Source organism: Octopus bimaculoides, chromosome 26 (assembly GCF_046866305.1).
Source record: "Octopus bimaculoides isolate indiv1 chromosome 26, ASM4686630v1, whole genome shotgun sequence".
Taxonomy (NCBI): Eukaryota; Metazoa; Mollusca; class Cephalopoda; order Octopoda; family Octopodidae; genus Octopus; species Octopus bimaculoides.
This window is the reverse complement of record NC_142953.1, coordinates 9,282,181-9,300,221: the sequence shown is the minus strand read 5'-3', so window position 1 is coordinate 9,300,221 and position 18,041 is coordinate 9,282,181. Positions and strand designations below refer to the sequence as shown.

Genomic DNA, 18,041 nt, shown 5'->3' with positions numbered 1-18,041 from the left:
GTACATTACGTTCGTTCGTATGTACTATCGTTCGTTTGTACATACGTACGTACGTAAGTTTATTCGTTTGTACGTACGTTCGTTCGTTTGTACGTTCGTTCGTGCGTACTTTCGTTCGTTCCTTCGTACGTACGTACTATCGTTCGTTCGTGCATACGTAAGTTTATTCGTACGTACGTTCGTTCGTTCAATTGTTCATTCGTTCGTACGTACGTTCCGTCGTTCTTTCATTCGAACGAACAATAGTACGAAGGAACGAAATGAAGGTACGAACGAACGTACGTACATACGAATGTACGTAAGAACGAACAAACGTACGTACGAATAAAATTACGTTTGTACGAATGTAATGAAGGAAGGAACGAACTTACGTACATACGAACGAACAAACAAACGAACATACGTAGGAACGAACGTACGTACAAACTAACAAATGAAAGAACGAACGCACAAACGAACGAACGAAGGAACGAACGAACGAAGGAACGAACGAACGAACGAACGTACGAACAAACGTAAGTACGAATGAACGAACGTACGTATGAAGGAACGAATACACATACGTACGAATGAACGTACGTACGAACAAAGGTACAAATGAACGAACAAAAGAACGAAGGAACAAACGAACGTACCTATGAACGAACGATAGTACGTACGTACGAAGGAACGTAATGAAGGAACGAAAGAACGTAAGTACGAGCGAACAAACGTACAAAAGAACGAATAAACTTACGTACGTACGTATGTACGAAGGAACGATAGTACATACGAACGAACGTAATGTACGAAGGAACGAACGAATAAACGTACAAACGAACGTAAGTACGAACGAACAAACGTACGATCGAACAAACGAATGTACGTACGTACGAACGAACAAACGTATGTACAAACTAACGAACGAAGGAACGTACGAACGAATAAACGTACGGACGAATAAACAAATGAAAGAACGAACGAACGTACATACGTACAAAAGAACGAACGTACGTATGGACGAACGAAAGTACATACGAACGAATAAACTTAAGTCCGTATGTACGAACGAACGAATAAACTTAAGTACGTATGTACGAACGAAAGATCGAACGTACGAACGAACAAAAGAACGAACGTACGTACGAGCGAATGAACAACTGAACCAACGTATGTACGAACGAATAAGCTTACGTATGTACGAACGAACGATAGTACGTACGTACGAAATGAAGGAACCAACGAACGAACGAACGTAATGAAGGAAGGAACGAACGTACGTACGAACGAACGAACATACGTGAACGAACGTACGTACGCACAATCGAGCAAACGTACATACGTACGAACGAAGGAACGTACGTACAAACTAACGGACGAAAGAACGTACGACCGTATGTACGAACGAACGAACAAACAAATGAAAGAACGAACGTACGTACGAACGAGCGAATGAACGAACGTACGTGCGTACGTAGGACCGAACGAACGAACGTATATACGTACGTACGAACGAATGAACAATTGAACGTACGTACGAATAAACTTACGTATGTACGAACGAACAAACGTACGTACGCACGCACGAACGTACAAACGAACGAACATACGAACAAATAAACTTCCGTATGTACGAACGAACGAATGTAATGTACGCAGGAACGAACGATAGTACGTACGTACGAAGGAACGTAATGAAGGAACGAAAGAACGTAAGTACGAACGACCAAACGAGCGAACAAAAGAACGAATAAACTTACGTATGTACGAAGGAACGATAGTACATACGAACGAACGTAATGTACGAAGGAACGAACGAATGCACGTACAAACGAACGTAAGTACGAACGAACGTACATACGAACGAACGAATGAACGAACATACGTACGAACGAACAAACATGCGTTCGTTCGAACGAATGTACGTACGAACGAACGAACGTATGTACAAACTAACGAATAAACGTACGGACAAACAAATGAAAGAACGAACGAGCGAATGAACAATTGAACGAACGAACGTACGTATGGACGAACGAAAGTACGTACGAACGAATAAACTTCAGTCCGTATGTACGAACGAACGAATAAACTTCAGTCCGTATGTACGAACGAACGAATAAACTTAAGTACGTACGTACGAACGAACATAATGAAGGAAGGAACGAACAAAAGAACGAACGTACGTACGAGCGAATGAACAACTGAACGAACGAATAAACTTACGTATGTACGAACGAACGATAGTACGTACGTACGTACGAACGAAGGAACGAAATGAAGGAACGAACGTACGAACGAACGAATAAAATGATGTATGTACGAACGAACGAACGTAATGAAGGAAGGAACGTACGTACGTACGAACGAGCGAATGAACACAAACAAACGAACATACGTAGGAACGAACGTACGTACGCACGATCGAGCAAACGAACGAACAAACGTACGTACAAACTAACGAACGAAAGAACGTATGTACGAACGAACAAACAAATGAAAGAACGTACGAACGAACGTAATGAACGAACGAATATATGCACGAACGAACGAAAGTTCGTACGAAAGAACGAAGGAACAAACGAACGTACGTATGAACGAACGTACGTACGAATAAACTTACGTTCGTACGTATGTACGAACGAACGATAGTACGTACGTACGAAGGAGCGTAATGAAGTAACGAACGAACGTACGTTCGAACAAACAAACGAGGAAACGAACGAACGTACAAACGAACGAATGAAAGAACGAACGACCGAACGTACGTACGAACGAGCGAATGAACGTGCGTACGTAGGACCGAACGAACGAACGTACATACGTACGAACAAATGTACGTACGAAGGAATGTACGTACGTACAAACGAAAGAACGTACGGACGAACGAACAAACGAATGAAAGAACGAACAAAAGAACGACGGAACGTACGAACGAATGAACAATTGAACGAACGAACGTACGAATAAACTTACGTATGTACGAACGAACGAACGCAATGAAGGAACGAACGAACGATAGTACGTACGTACGAAGGAACGTAATGAAGGAACGAAAGAACGTAAGTACGAACGACCAAACGAGCGAACAAACGTACGTACGCAGGAACGAACGTACAAAAGAACGAATAAACTTACGTATGTACGAAGGAACGATAGTACATACGAACGAACGTAATGTACGAAGGAACGAACGAATGCACGGACAAACGAACGAACGTACGAACAAAAGAACGAACGTACGAACAAAAGAACGAACGTATGTACGAACGAACGATAGTACGTACGTACGAACGAACGTACGTACGAATAAAATTATGTATGTAAGAACGAACGAACGTAATGAAGGAAGGAACGAACGTACGTACGTACGAACGAACTTACGTACATACGAACGAGCGAATGAACGAACGAACGAACATACGTAGGAACGAACGTACGTACGCACGATCGAACAAACGTACGTACGAACGAAGGAACGTACGTACAAACTAATGAACGAAAGAACGTACGACCGTATGTACGAACGAACGAACAAACATGAAAGAACGAACGTACGAACGAATATACGCACGAACGAACGAAAGTACGTACGAACGAATGAACATACGTACGAACGAAGGAACAAACGAACGTACGTACGAATAAACTTACGTTCGTACGTATGTACGAACGAACGATAGTACGTACGTAAGAAGGAACGTAACGAACGTACGTGCGAACGTAGGACCGAACGAACGTACGTATGAACGAACGAACGTACATACGAACGAACGTATATACGTACGAACGAACAAATGTACGTACGTACAAACGAACGAACATACAAATGAACGAAGGAACTAACGAACATACGTACGACCGAACGAACGTACGAACATACTTACAAACGAAAGAACGAATGTACGGACGAACGAAGAAACGAATGAAAGAACGAACGTACGAACAAAAGAACGACGGAACGAACGTACGTATGAACAATTGAACGAACGATAGTACGTATGAAGGAACGAACAAACGTACGTACGCACGCACGAACGTACAAACGAACGAACATACGAACGAATAAACTTACGTATGTACGAACGATAGTACGTACGTACGAAGGAACGAAAGAACGTAAGTACGAACGACCAAACCAGCGAACAAACGTACGTACGCAGGAACGAACGTACAAAAGAACGAATAAACTTACGTACGTATGTACGAAGGAACGATAGTACATACGAACAAACGTAATGTACGAAGGAACGAACAAACGTACGATCGAACAAACGAACGAAAGAACGTGCGTACGAACGAACAAACATGCCTTCGTTCGAACGAATGTACGTACGTACGAACGAACGTACGGACGAACAAACAAATGAAAGAACGAAAGAACGTACGTATGAACGAACGAGCGAATGAACAATTGAACGAACGTACGTATGAACGAACGAGCGAATGAACAATTGAACGAACGTACGTACGAACGAATGAAAGAACGAACGAACGTACATACGTACAAAAGAACGAACGTACGTACGAACGAATAAACTTAAGTCCGTATGTACGAACGAACGAATAAACTTAAGTACGTATGTACGAACGAACGAACGTAATGAAGGAAGGAACGAACGAAAGATCGAACGTACGAACAAACGAACGAACGTACGTACGAGCGAATGAACAACTGAACGAACGTATGTACGAACGAACGATAGTACGTACGAACGAAGGAACGAAATGAAGGAACCAACGTACGAACGAACATAAGTACGTATGAACGAACGTACGTACGAAGAAAATTATGTATGTACGAACGAACGAACGTAATGAAGGAAGGAACGAACGTACGTACGAACGAACTTACGTACATACGAACGAACGTACATACGAATGAACGAACGTACGTACGAACGAACGAACAAACACAAACAAACGAACATACGTAGGAACGAACGATCGAACGAACGAACAAACGTACGTACATACGTACGAACGAAGGAACGTACGTACAAACTAACGAACGAAAGAACGTACGACCGTATGTACGAACGAACGAACAAACAAATGAAAGAACGAACGCACAAAGGAACGTAATGAACGAACGAACGTACAAAAGAACGAATGAACATACGTACGAACGAAGGAACAAACGAACGTACGTACGAATAAACTTACGTTCGTACGTATGTACGAACGAACGATAGTACGTACGAAGGAACGTAATGAAGTAACGAACGAATGAAAGAACGTACGTGCGTACGTAGGACCGAACGAACGTACGTACGAACGAACGTATATACGTACGAACGAACAAATGTACGTACGTACAAACGAACGAACGAACTAACGAACATACGTGCAAACGAAAGAACGAACGTATGTACGAATGTACGGACGAACGAAAGAACGAACGTACGAACAAAAGAACGACGGAACGAACGTACGTACGAACGAATGAACAATTGAACGAACGTACGTACGAATAAACTTACGTATGTACGAACGAACAAACGTACGCACGCACGCACGAACGAATAAACTTACGTATGTACGAACGACCAAACGAGCGAACAAACGTACGTACGCAGGAACGAACGTACAAAAGAACGAATAAACTTACGTACGTACGTATGTACGAAGGAACGAACGAATGCACGTACAAACGAACGTAAGTACGAACGAACGTACATACGTACGAACGAAAGAATGTGCGTACGAACGAACAAACATGCGTTCGTTCGAACGAATGTACGTACGTACGAACGTATGTACAAACTAACGAACGAACGTACGAACGAATAAACGTACGGACGAACAAACAAATGAAAGAACGAACGAGCGAATGAACAATTGAACGAACGAATGAAAGAACGAACTTACGTACCTACGTACAAAAGAACGAACGAATAAACTTAAGTACGTATGAACGAACGAACGTATATACGTACGAACGAACAAATGTACGTACGTACAAACGAACGAACGAAGGAACTAACGAACATACGTACGACCGAACGAACGTACAAACGAAAGAACGAATGTACGGACGAACGAACGAACATATGTACGTACGAACAAACGAATGAAAGAACGAACGAACGTGCGTACGAAAGAACGAACGTACGAACAAAAGAACGACCGAACGTACGTACGAACGAATGAACAATTGAACGAACGTACGAACAAAAGAACGACGGAACGAACGTACGTACGAACGAATGAACAATTGAACGAACGTACGTACGAATAAACTTACGTATGTACGTACGAACGAACGCAATGAAGGAACGAACAAATGTACGTACGCACGCACGAACGTACAAACGAACGAATAAACTTACGTATGTACGAACGTAATGTACGCAGGAACGAACGATAGTACGTACGTACGAAGGAACGTAAGTACGATCGAACAAACGTACGTACGCAGGAACGAACGTACAAAAGAACGAATAAACTTACATACGTACGTATGTACGAAGGAACGATAGTACATACGAACGAACGTAATGTACGAAGGAACGAACGAATGCACGTACAAACGAGCGAATGAACGAACATACGTACGAACGAACAAACGTACGATCGAACAAACGAACGAACGAACGAATAAACGTACGGACGAACAAACAAATGAAAGAACGAACGTACGTATGAACAATTGAACGAACGTACGTATGAACAATTGAACGAACGTACGTACGAACGAATGAAAGAACGTAGGAACAAACGAACGTACATACGTACAAAAGAACGAACGTACGTATGGACGAACGAAAGTACGTACGAATGAATAAACTTAAGTACGTATGAAGGAAGGAACGAACAAACGAACAAAAGAACGAACGTATGTACGAACGAAATGAAGGAACGAACGTACGTACGAATAAAATTATGTATGTACGAACGAACGTAATGAAGGAAGGAACGAACTTACGTACATACGAACGAGCGAATGAACGAACGTACGAACGAACGAACATACGTACGAACGAACGTACGTACGCACGATCGAGCGAACGAACAAACGTACGTACGTACATACATAGGAACGTACGTACAAACTAACGAACGAAAGAACGTACGACCGTATGTACGAACGAACGAACAAACATGAAAGAACGAACGTACGAACGAACGCACAAAGGAACGTAATGAACGAACGTACAAAAGAACGAACGTACGAACGAACGAATGAACATACGTACGAACGAAGGAACGAACGAACGTACGTACGAATAAACTTACGTTCGTACGTATGTACGAACGAACGATAGTACGTACGTACGAAGGAACGTAATGAAGTAACGAACGTACGTAGGACCAAACGAACGTACGTATGAACGAACGAACGAACAAATGTACGTACGTACAAACGAACGAACGAAAGAACATACAAATGAACGAAGGAACTAACGAACATACGTACGACCGAACGAACGTACGAACATACTTACAAACGAAAGAACGAATGTACGGACGAACGAAGAAACGAATGAAAGAACGAACGTACGAACAAAAGAACGACGGAACGAACGTACGTACGAACGAATGAACAATTGAACGAACGATAGTACGTACGAACGAACGATAGTACGTACGAACGAACGCAATGAAGGAACGAACAAACGTACGTACGCACGCACGAACGTACAAACGAACGAACATACGAACGAATAAACTTACGTATGTACGAACGAACGTAATGTACGCAGGAACGAACGATAGTACGTACGTACGAAGGAACGAAAGAACGTAAGTACGAACGACCAAACCAGCGAACAAACGTACGTACGCAGGAACGAACGTACAAAAGAACGAATAAACTTACGTACGTACGTATGTACGAAGGAACGATAGTACATACGAACGAACGTAATGTACGAAGGAACGAACGAATGGACGTACAAACGAACGTAAGTACGAACGAACGATCGAACGAAAGAACGTGCGTACGAACGAACAAACATGCCTTCGTTCGAACGAATGTACGTACGTACGAACGAACGAAAGTATGTACAAACTAACGAACGAACGTACGAACGAATAAACGTACGGACGAACAAACAAACGAACGAGCGAATGAACAATTGAACGTACAAAAGAACGAACGTACGTATGGACGAACGAAAGTACGTACGAACGAATAAACTTAAGTCCGTATATACGAACGAACGAATAAACTTAAGTACGTATGTACGAACGTACGAGCGAATGAACAACCGAACGAACGTATGTACGAACGAATGAAGGAACGAACGTACGTACGAATAAAATTATGTATGTACGAACGTAATGAAGGAAGGAACGTGCGTACGAACGAACTTACGTACATACGAACGAGCGAATGAACGAACAAACACAAACAAACGAATATACGTAGGAACGAACGTACGTACGCACGATCGAACAAACGTACGTACGTACAAACTAACGAACGAACAAACAAATGAAAGAACGAACGAACGAATATACGCACGAACGTACAAAAGAACGAACGTACGTACGAACGAATACACATACGTACGTACGAACGAATGAACATACGTACGAACGAAGGAACAAACGAACGTACGTACGAATAAACTTACGTTCGTACGTATGTACGAACGAACGATAGTACGTACGAACGAAGGAACGTAATGAAGTAACGAACAAATGTAAGTACGTACAAACGAACGAAAGAACATACAAATGAACGAAGGAACTAACGAACGTACGTACGACCGAACGAACGTACGAACATACTTACAAACGAAAGAACGAACGTATGTACGGACGAACGAAGAAACGAATGAAAGAACGAACAAAAGAACGACGGAACGAACGTACGTACGAACGAATGAACAATTGAACGAACGATAGTACGTACGAACGAACGCAATGAAGGAACGAACAAACGTACGTACGCACGCACGAACGTACAAACGAACGAACATACGAACGAACGTAATGTACGCAGGAACGAACGATAGTACGTACGTACGAAGGAACGAAAGAACGTAAGTACGAACGACCAAACCAGCGAACAAACGTACGTACGCAGGAACGAACGTACAAAAGAACGAATAAATTTACGTATGTACGAAGGAACGATAGTACATACGAACGAACGTAATGTACGAAGGAACGAACGAATGCACGTACAAACGAACGTAAGTACGAACGAACGATCGAACGAAAGAACGTGCGTACGAACGAACAAACATGCCTTCGTTCGAACGAATGTACGTACGTACGAACGAACGAAAGTATGTACAAACTAACGAACGAACGTACGAACAAACAAACGAAAGAACGAACGAGCGAATGAACAATTGAACGTACGTACGAACGAACGTACAAAAGAACGAACGTATGTATGGACGAACGAAAGTACGTACGAACGAATAAACTTAAGTACGTATGTACGAACGTACGAGCGAATGAACAACTGAACGAACGAATGAAGGAACGAACGTACGTACGAATAAAATTATGTATGTACGAACGTAATGAAGGAAGGAACGTACGTACGAACGAACTTACGTACATACGAACGAGCGAATGAACGAACGAACGAACAAACACAAACAAACGAACATACGTAGGAACGAACGTACGTACGCACGATCGAACAAACGTACGTACGTACAAACTAACGAACGAAAGAACGTACGACCGTATGTACGAACGAACAAACAAATGAAAGAACGAACGAACGCACAAAGGAACGTAATGAACGAACGAATATACGCACGAACGTACAAAAGAACGAACGTACGTACGAACGAATGAACATACGTACGAACGAAGGAACAAACGAACGTACGTACGAATAAACTTACGTTCGTACGTATGTACGAACAAAAGAACGAAGGAACAAACGAACGTACGTACGAATAAACTTACGTTCGTACGTATGTACGAACGAACGATAGTACGTACGTACGAAGGAACGTAATGAAGTAACGAACGTACGTACGTATGTACAAACGAACGTGGAAACGAACGAATGTACAAAAGAACGAACGTACGAACGAATGAAAGAACGAACGAGCTAATGAAGGAACGAACAAACGTACGTACGCACGCACGAACATACGAACGAATAAACTTATGTACGTACGTACGATAGTACATACGAACGAACGTAATGTACGAAGGAACAAACGAATGCACGTACAAACGAACGAACGTACATATGAACGAACAAACGAATGTACGTACGTACGAACGTATGTACAAACTAATGAACGTACGAACGAATAAACGTACGGACGAATAAACAAATGAAAGAACGAACGTACGTATGAACAATTGAAGGAACGTACATACGTACAAAAGAACGAACGTACGTATGGACGAACGAAAGTACGTACGAACGAATAAACTTAAGTACGTATGTACGAACGAAAGATCGAACGTGCGAACGTACGTACGAGCGAATGAACAACTGAACGAACGTATGTACGAACGAAGGAACCAACGAACGAACGAACGTACGTACGAATAAAATTATGTATGTACGAACGAACGAACGTAATGAAGGAAGGAACGAACGTACGTACGTACGTACGAACGAACGAGCGAATGAACGAACAAACACAAACATACGTGAACGAACGTACGTGCGCACGATCGAGCAAACGAACGAACGTACGTACATACGTACGAACGAAGGAACGTACGTACAAACTAACGAACGAAAGAACGTACGACCGTATGTACGAACGAACGAACAAACAAATGAAAGAACGAACGTACGTACGAACGAGCGAATGAACGAACGTACGTGCGTACGTAGGACCGAACGAACGTACGTATGAACGAACGAACGTACATACGAACGAACGTATATACGTACGAACGAACAAATGTACGTACGAAGGAATGTACGTACGTACAAACGAACGAACGAAAGAACATACAAATGAACGAAGGAACTAACGAACATACGTACAAACGAAACAACGAATGTACGGACGAACGAACGAACATATGTACGTACGAACAAACGAATGAAAGAACGAACGTACGAACAAAAGAACGACGGAACGAACGTACGTACGAACGAATGAACAATTGAACGAACGTACGTACGAATAAACTTACGTATGTACGAACGAACGATAGTACGAACGAACGCAATGAAGGAACGAACAAACGTACGTACGCACAAACGTACAAACGAACGAACGTAATGTACGCAGGAACGAACGATAGTACATACGTACGAAGGAACGTAATGAAGGAACGAAAGAACGTAAGTACGAACGAACAAACGTACGTACGCAGGAACGAACGTACAAAAGAACGAATAAACTTACATACGTACGTATGTACTAAGGAACGATAGTACATACGAACGAACGTAATGTACGAAGGAACGAACGAATGCACGTACAAACGAGCGAATGAACGAACATACGTACGAACGAACAAACGTACGATCGAACAAACGTACGATCGAACAAACGAACGAACGAACGTACGAACGAATAAACGTACGGACGAACAAACAAATGAAAGAACGAACGTACGTATGAACAATTGAACGAACGTATGTATGAACAATTGAACGAACGAATGAAAGAACGTAGGAACAAACGAACGTACATACGTACAAAAGAACGAACGTACGTATGGACGAACGAAAGTACGTACGAATGAATAAACTTAAGTACGTATGTACGAACGAACGTAATGAAGGAAGGAACGAACGTACGAACAAACGAACAAAAGAACGAACGAAGGAACGAAATGAAGGAACCAACGTACGAACGTACGTACGAATAAAATTATGTATGTACGAACGAACGTAATGAAGGAAGGAACGAACGTACGTACGTACGTACGAACGAACTTACGTACATACGAACGTACGTACGAACGAACGAACATACGAACGAACGTACGTACGCACGATCGAGCGAACGAACAAACGTACGTACATACATACGAACGAAGGAACGTACGTACAAACTAACGAACGAAAGAACGTACGACCGTATGTACGAACGAACGAACAAACATGAAAGAACGAACGTACGAACGAACGCACAAAGGAACGTAATGAACGAACGAATATACGCACGAACGTACAAAAGAACGAACGTACGAACGAACGAAAGTACGTACGAACGAATGAACATACGTACGAACGAAGGAACAAACGAACGAACGTACGTACGAATAAACTTACGTTCGTACGTATGTACGAACGAACGATAGTACGTACGTACGAAGGAACGTAATGAAGTAACGAACGTACGTAGGACCGAACGAACGTACGTATGAACGAACGAACGAACAAATGTACGTACGTACAAACGAACGAACGAAAGAACATACAAATGAACGAAGGAACGATAGTACATACGAACGAACGTAATGTACGAAGGAACGAACGAATGCACGTACAAACGAACGTAAGTACGAACGAACGATCGAACGAAAGAACGTGCGTACGAACGAACAAACATGCCTTCGTTCGAACGAATGTACGGGTACGTACGTACGAACGAACGAATAAACGTACGGACGAACAAACAAACGAACGAGCGAATGAACAATTGAACGTACGTACGAACGAACGTACAAAAGAACGAACGTACGTATGGACGAACGAAAGTACGTACGAACGAATAAACTTAAGTCCGTATATACGAACGAACGAATAAACTTAAGTACTTATGTACGAACGTACGAGCGAATGAACAACCGAACGAACGTATGTACGAACGAATGAAGGAACGAACGTACGTACGAATAAAATTATGTATGTACGAACGTAATGAAGGAAGGAACGTGCGTACGAACGAACTTACGTACATACGAACGAGCGAATGAACGAACAAACACAAACAAACGAATATACGTAGGAACGAACGTACGTACGCACGATCGAACAAACGTACGTACGTACAAACTAACGAACGAAAGAGCGTACGACCGTATGTACGAACGAACAAACAAATGAAAGAACGAACGAACGCACAAAGGAACGTAATGAACGAACGAATATACGCACGAACGTACAAAAGAACGAACGTACGTACGAACGAATACACATACGTACGAACGAATACACGTACGTACGTACGAACGAATGAACATACGTACGAACGAAGGAACAAACGAACGTACGTACGAATAAACTTACGTTCGTACGTATGTACGAACGAAAGAACGAAGGAACAAACGAACGTACGTACGAATAAACTTACGTTCGTACGTATGTACGAACGAACGATAGTACGTACGTACGAAGGAACGTAATGAAGTAACGAACGTACGTAGGACCGAACGAACGTACGTATGAACGAACGAACGAACAAATGTACGTACGTACAAACGAACGAAAGAACATACAAATGAACGAAGGAACTAACGAACGTACGTACGACCGAACGAACGTACGAACATACTTACAAACGAAAGAACGAACGTACGTACGTACGAATGTACGGACGAACGAACGCAATGAAGGAACGAACAAATGTACGTACGCACGCACGAACGTACAAACGAACGAACATACGAACGAATAAACTTACGTATGTACGAACGAACGTAATGTACGCAGGAACGAACGATAGTACGTACGTACGAAGGAACGAAAGAACGTAAGTACGAACGACCAAACCAGCGAACAAACGTACGTACGCAGGAACGAACGTACAAAAGAACGAATAAACTTACGTACGTACGTATGTACGAAGGAACGATAGTACATACGAAGGAACGAACGAATGCACGTACAAACGATCGTAAGTACGAACGAACGATCGAACGAAAGAACGTGCGTACGAACGAACAAACATGCCTTCGTTCGAACGAATGTACGTACGTACGAACGAACGAAAGTATGTACAAACTAACGAACGAATAAACGTACGGACGAACAAACAAACGAAAGAACGAACGAGCGAATGAACAATTGAACGTACGTACGAACGAACGTACAAAAGAACGAACGTACGTATGGACGAATGAAAGTACGTACGAACGAATAAACTTAAGTACGTATGTACGAACGTACGAGCGAATGAACAACTGAACGAACGTATGTACGAACGAATGAAGGAACGAACGTACGTACGAATAAAATTATGTATGTACGAACGTAATGAAGGAAGGAACGTACGTACGAACGAAGTTACGTACATACGAACGAGCGAATGAACGAACGAACGAACAAACACAAACAAACGAACATACGTAGGAACGAACGTACGTACGCACGATCGAACAAACGTACGTACGTACAAACTAACGAACGAAAGAACGTACGACCGTATGTACGAACGAACAAACAAATGAAAGAACGAACGAACGCACAAAGGAACGTAATGAACGAACGAATATACGCACGAACGTACAAAAGAACGAACGAATACACATACGTACGAACGAATACAAATACGTACGTACGAACGAATGAACATACGTACGAACGAAGGAACAAACGAACGTACGTACGAATAAACTTACGTTCGTACGTATGTACGAACAAACGAACGAAGGAACAAACGAACGTACGTACGAATAAACTTACGTTCGTACGTATGTACGAACGAACGATAGTACGTACGTACGAAGGAACGTAATGAAGTAACGAACGTACGTACGTATGTACAAACGAACGTACGTTCGAACAAACAAACGAGGAAACGAACGAATGTATGAAAGAACGAACGAGCTAATGAACGAACGTACGTGCGTACGTAGGACCGAACAAACGAACGTACATACGAGCGAACGTATATACGCACGAACGAACAAATGTACGTGCGAAGGAATGTACGTACGTACAAACGAACGAACGAAAGAACATACAAACGAACGAAGGAACTAACGAACATACGTACGACCGAACGAACATACGTACAAACGAAAGAACGAACGTACGTACGAATGTACGAACAAACGAATGAACAAAAGAACGACGGAACGAACGTACGTACGAACGAATGAACAATTGAACGAACGAACGTACGTACGAATAAACTTACGTATGTACGAACGAACGATAGTACGTACGAACGAACGCAATGAAGGAACGAACAAACGTACGTACGCACGCACGAACGTACAAACGAACGAACATACGAACGAATAAACTTACGTACGTACGTACGATAGTACATACGAACGAACGTAATGTACGAAGGAACGAACGAATGCACGTACAAACGAACGAACGTACATATGAACGAACGAACGAAGAAACGAATTTACGTACGTACGAACGTATGTACAAACTAACGAACGTACGAACGAATAAACGTACGGACGAATAAACAAATGAAAGAACGAACGTACGTATGAACAATTGAACGAACGTACGAACGAATGAAAGAACGAACGTACATACGTACAAAAGAACGAACGTACGTATGGACGAACGAAAGTACGTACGAACGAATAAACTTAAGTACGTATGTACGAACGAAAGATCGAACGTGCGAACGTACGTACGAGCGAATGAACAACTGAACGAACGTATGTACGAACGAATAAACTTACGTATGTACGAACGAAGGAACCAACGAACGTACGAATAAAATTATGTATGTACGAACGAACGAACGTAATGAAGGAAGGAACGAACGTACGTACGTACGAACGAACTTACGTACATACGAACGAACGAGCGAATGAACGAACAAACACAAACATACGTGAACGAACGTACGTGCGCACGATCGAGCAAACGAACGAACGAACAAACGTACGTACATACGTACGAACGAAGGAACGTACGTACAAACTAACGAACGAAAGAACGTACGACCGTATGTACGAACGAACGAACAAACAAATGAAAGAACGAACGTACGTATGAACGAGCGAATGAACGAACGTACGTGCGTACGTAGGACCGAACGAACGTACGTATGAACGAACGAACGTACATACGAACGAACGTATATACGTACGAACGAACAAATGTACGTACGTACAAACGAACGAACGAAAGAACATACAAATGAACGAAGGAACTAACGAACATACGTACGACCGAACGAACATACGTACAAACGAAACAACGAATGTACGGACGATCGAACGAACATATGTACGTACGAACAAACGAATGAAAGAACGAACGTACGAACAAAAGAACGACGGAACGAACGTACGTACGAACGAATGAACAATTGAACGAACGTACGTACGAATAAACTTACGTATGTACGAACGAACGATAGTACGAACGAACGCAATGAAGGAACGAACAAACGTACGTACGTACAAACGAACGAACATACGAACGAACGTAATGTACGCAGGAACGAACGATAGTACATACGTACGAAGGAACGTAATGAAGGAACGAAAGAACGTAAGTACGAACGACCAAACGAGCGAACAAACGTACGTACGCAGGAACGAACGTACAAAAGAACGAATAAACTTACGTATGTACGAAGGAACGATAGTACATACGAACGAACGTAATGTACGAAGGAACGAACGAATGCACGGACAAACGAACGAACGTACATACGAACGAGCGAATGAACGAACGAACATACGTACGAACGAACAAACGTACGATCGAACAAACGAACGAAAGAACGTGCGTACGAACGAACAAACATGCGTTCGTTCGAACGAATGTACGTACGAACGAACGTACGATCGAATAAACGTACGGACGAACAAACAAATGAAAGAATGAACGAACGAGCGAATGAACAATTGAACGAATGAAAGAACGAACGAACGTACATACGTACAAAAGAACGAACGTACGTATGGACGAACGAATAAACTTAAGTCCGTATGTACGAACGAACGAATAAATTTAAGTATGTATGTACGAACGAAGGAACGTAATGAAGGAAGGAACGAACGAAAGATCGAACGTACGAACAAAAGAACGAACGTACGTACGAGCGAATGAACAACTGAACGAACATATGTACGAACGAATAAAATTACGTATGTACGAACGAACGATAGTACGTACGAACGAACGAAATGAAGGAACCAACGTACGAACGAACGTACGTACGAATAAAATTACGAACGTACGTACGAATAAAATTACGTATGTACGAACGAACGTAATGAAGGAAGGAACGAACGTACGTACGTACGAACGAACTTACGTACATACGAACGAACGTACATACGAACGAACGAACAAACACAAACAAACGAACATACGTAGGAACGAACGTACGTACGCACGATCGAACAAACGTACGTACGAACGAAGGAACGTACGTACAAACTAACGAACGAAAGAACGTACGAACGAACGCACAAAGGAACGTAATGAACGAACGAATATACGCACGAACGTACAAAAGAACGAACGTACGTACGAACGAATACACATACGTACGAACGAACGAATGAACATACGTACGAACGAAGGAACAAACGAACGTACGTATGAACGAACGAACGTACGTACGAATAAACTTTCGTTCGTACGTATGTACGAACGAACGATAGTACGTACGTACGTACGAAGGAACGTAATGAAGTAACAAACGTACGTACGTATGTATGTACAAACAAACGAAGAAACGAACGACCGAACGTACGTACGTACGAATGAACGAGCGTACGTAGGACTGAACGTACATACGTACGAACGAACAAATGTACGTACGAAGGAACGTACAAACGAACGAACAAACGAAGGAACGAACGAACGACTGTACGTATGAACGAACAAACGTACGTACGAACAAAAGAAGGAACGAACGTATGTACGAACAAACGAACGAAAGAACATACGAATGAATGTACAAACGAACGACGGAACTAACGGCCGAACGAACGTACGAACAGACGTACAAACGAACGAATTAACTAACGAACGAGGGAACGTAATGAAGGAACGAACGAACGTACATACGTACAAAAGAACGAACGTACGTATGGACGAACGAATAAACTTAAGTACGTATGAACGAACGTACGTACGAGCGAATGAACAATTGAACGAACGTATGTACGAACGAATAATCTTACGTACGTACAAACGAATGTACGTACGAACGAACAAACAAAAGAATGAACGTACGTACGTATGAACGAACGAACGTACGAACGAATAAAATTAC

The 18,041-nt window shown here is 42.3% G+C and overlaps 1 protein-coding gene and 2 long non-coding RNA genes across 8 annotated transcripts in view; 2 read left to right on the top strand and 1 right to left on the bottom strand.

The window, feature by feature from the left end:
- LOC106868878 (uncharacterized) overlaps nucleotides 1-18,041 on the top strand; it is a 702,504-nt gene that overhangs the window by 590,731 nt on the left and 93,732 nt on the right. The window lies entirely within an intron of this gene.
- LOC149130936 (uncharacterized) lies at nucleotides 8,827-16,048 on the top strand. The gene is made up of 2 exons (XR_016238537.1): nucleotides 8,827-14,666; nucleotides 14,988-16,048. It is a non-coding gene; the product is annotated as an uncharacterized LOC149130936 (long non-coding RNA).
- LOC149130935 (uncharacterized) lies at nucleotides 11,531-16,713 on the bottom strand. The gene is made up of 2 exons (XR_016238536.1): nucleotides 14,975-16,713; nucleotides 11,531-14,653 (listed from the first exon to the last, which is right to left on the bottom strand). It is a non-coding gene; the product is annotated as an uncharacterized LOC149130935 (long non-coding RNA).